Source organism: Tasmannia lanceolata, unplaced genomic scaffold, assembly GCF_043159265.1.
Source record: "Tasmannia lanceolata isolate RefF3 unplaced genomic scaffold, GAP_Taslan_0.1 ptg000019l, whole genome shotgun sequence".
Classification (NCBI taxonomy): domain Eukaryota; kingdom Viridiplantae; phylum Streptophyta; class Magnoliopsida; order Canellales; family Winteraceae; genus Tasmannia; species Tasmannia lanceolata.
This window is the reverse complement of record NW_027518696.1, coordinates 25,952,191-25,955,465: the sequence shown is the minus strand read 5'-3', so window position 1 is coordinate 25,955,465 and position 3,275 is coordinate 25,952,191. Positions and strand designations below refer to the sequence as shown.

The 3,275-nt window shown below is 38.7% G+C and overlaps 1 pseudogene; it reads left to right on the top strand.

Moving 5' to 3' along the window:
- The first annotated feature begins 274 nt into the window (after positions 1-274).
- Positions 275-820, top strand: LOC143852451 (secreted RxLR effector protein 161 pseudogene; annotated as a pseudogene).
- Positions 821-3,275: the final 2,455 nt, after the last annotated feature.

Here is a 3,275-nt window from a genome sequence, read left to right as displayed (position 1 = left end):
ATAAAATATTATTTATTAAAAGAAAAAATGAAGATATTTTAATTGTGCAAATCTATGTGGATGATACTATATTTGGATCCTCAAATGAATCTTTGTGTATTGAGTTTACAAACTTAATGAAAAATGAATTTGAAATAGCATGATGGGTGAGTTAAACAACTTTCTGGGCTTGCAAATTGAACTCAAATATGGTACATTTGTATATCAAGAAAAATACACAAAAGAATTTATCAAAAATTTTGGAATGGATAATTGCAAAATCATGAGAACATCCATGAGTGTCACAACTAAACTAGATAAAGATGAATTTGGAAAAGCCGTGGATGAGAAGATGTATAGGGGTATGATAGGTAGTCTCCTCTACTTGACTGCCACTAGGCCAGACATTATGTTTAGTGTCTGTCTATGTGCAAGGTTTCAGTCTGCTCCAAAGGAGTCTCACCTATCTGCAGTAAAAAGAATCTTCAAATATCTTACAGGCACCCAAAGTCTTGGCTTGTGGTATGAAATGACTAGTGAATTCAAGCTCACTGGGTATTCAGATGCCGACTTTGCTGGGTGTAGGATTAATAGAAAGAGCACTAGTGGGACTTGCCAGTTTCTTGGAAAATCACTTGTCTCATGGTTTAGTAAGAAACAAAACTTCGTAGCCACGTCCACAACTGAAGCTGAATATGTGGCGGCAGGGTCTTGTTGTGCTCAAGTCCTTTGGATGAAGAACACATTGATGGATTATGGCATAAAGTTGAAAAATATTCCTATCATGTGTGACAATACTAGTGCTATCAATTTGACAAAAAACCCCATACAACACTCGTGAACAAAACACATTGAAATAAGGCACCATTTCATTAGAGATCATGCACTTAAGGGGGACATATGCTTGGAATACATCAATACTGAAGTCCAACTTGCGGATATCTTCACCAAAACCCCTAAGTGAAGAAAGGATGTGTGATATAAGAAGTGCCTTAAATATTTGGAGTGGAGATCAAGTGAAAGAAATGGTTAAGTTAAAAAAAAAAGGCTTTGAAATCAAATTTGCTTACATTTGCCTTGGTTGGTTGATATGACTTGATGTAATATGATGCTTGTAACTTTAAAAGACTTGTGAATGATTAAAACACTTCTAGTTTAGAATTGGATTCACAAAAATCTCACTTTTGGACAAAACTCTCAACAATCCATCATGCACCCAAAATGAGAATTTTGTCAGGTGGATTGAATTCTATCATCCAAACATGTCAAATAGGTTGTATGTGAGTTGTGGGCACACTCAACTTATCAAACTCACTCATTTAAGTATTGATCAAATTCTCAATTCCAACACTTAGAAAATCTTCCAAAATACACAATTTTTAAAACTTTTAAACCACATCAAAATGAATGTAAAAACTAAAAATATACTGTGTTTTAAGGAGGGGTATTAAATAAAATTTGCTAAAAAAAAAAATAAAGAACCAAAAATTAAATGGGATATGATCTGGAAATCCAGACGTCTGGCTACGACCAGAACTTTTTTAAAAAAAAAGGGGGTTCGAGGCTCTGTTTTGTTTTACTTCATTTTTCGTCCTATTAGAACCTCTTTTAAACGAATACTAGGGTATATTTTCTCCTCTCCTTTACTCTAAAACCCTAACTCACCTTCTTCTTGCCCAAAATCCCCTTTCATCCTTGTAGATCCATTTGGACTCTCAGATTTTCTCCCAAAATCTATTTTAGGTGGAAACTCAACAACTCTTCATCGAAAGCCTCACTTTCTCCTACAAATTTGCATCTTGTGGCAAAACATTGTGGACTTTTTTTGTTGTCTTTGAGATTCTTGGCTATTTCTCTCCAAGATTCCACTCCCTTTGTTCAAAGGGTTTCCCCATTTTAGAGCATCCTCTTCAAAATCCTTGAAAATCCTCTTATTTCTCTCTCAAAATTCGTGGGTTTAGCTCCAAATCCACTAGATTTTGTGGGGTTTTGTTGAGTTGTTCATTAAACCCTAGATTTGCTTCACCCTCTTGTGGTCCTTCCTTGATTTCCCTTGACAATCCTTGCAAAAATGTCTCGAAACCCTTGAACCACTCGAACCCCTAACATCCCATCCAACATGCGATTCGACGACGTTGAAGAAGAGAGTGGCTCTCATTCTCGAAGGCCAACCGGATCAAGATCTGGATCATCCTCGGCGCATTTTGGCCTTCAGAATCGGCGAGCTCTAGCAATATTTGAAGAAATGGCTCCAAGAAAGGTAGTCTCTAGTAGATATGTGGATTTTGAGGCTCTTACTGCTTATCGCATTCGATCATGCTTTGATACCTTAGAGTGATTTCCATTTCTTCAAATCAATGAACCCATTTACCCTACTCTGTGCAAAGTTTTCTATGCTCAATTAGATGCTTCAGTAGATAAATGGCAACTGAAATCTGATGTGAAATCTAAGTCAATTGAACTTACATTCGCCGCATTTTGTGAGATCTTAGGAATACCTGCGACTGGCCCTAAGGTATATTTCTGGCGTACTGATGAGATTGAGGAGTATGGGGACACACGCAAAGATGTGTATCAAACGATCTGTAAACGTTACATCCCTGGCGGGATAGTTCAGGCTCATGATTTGATGCCCAAGGCAAGGGTCTTGCATAACATCATTGTCAACACGATTATGCCTAGAGGTGGTTCGAAGAATGAGGTGAGGCCCTTAGATGCTTTTGTGATATATTGCCTGATGACTGGTACTACTCTGAATCTGGCCTGCATCATCTTCATCCACTTAAAGGCTGCTCCTCTGAGGATTGGATCTTTACCCTATGACATGGTTATCACCAAAATCCTGACTCGCTTTGCTGTCTCAGTAGTAGGAGAGTTGAAAGAGCAATCGGCCAAGAAAATTGACAAAACTACTATCAGAAAAATGAGAATGGACCCTGATAGGATGGAGAGAGTGGTGCAAGATCATCCTCGTCTTGATGACGAAGACAAGGAAGAAGACGAAGAAGCTGACGAAGAGGAGGAAGAAAATGGTGAACGTGAAGCAGCTGCAGCAGATGGAGATGAGGGGCCTCATGCTCCTCAGATGGATCCTCTGGATCGACCTATCACATACAGAGATCTTATGGCCTTCCAGAAGCATATTGACAGCCGATTCGATCACTTTGAGCGCCGTATGGGATGGAGAGATGCTTCTCCACCTGCCGAGTAGCTCTGCCCTGATCATGACTTAGAGTTCATTTTGCATCTACTTAGGCTTAGTTTGCTTTGACTATGTGCTTAGGACTCGTTTGCTT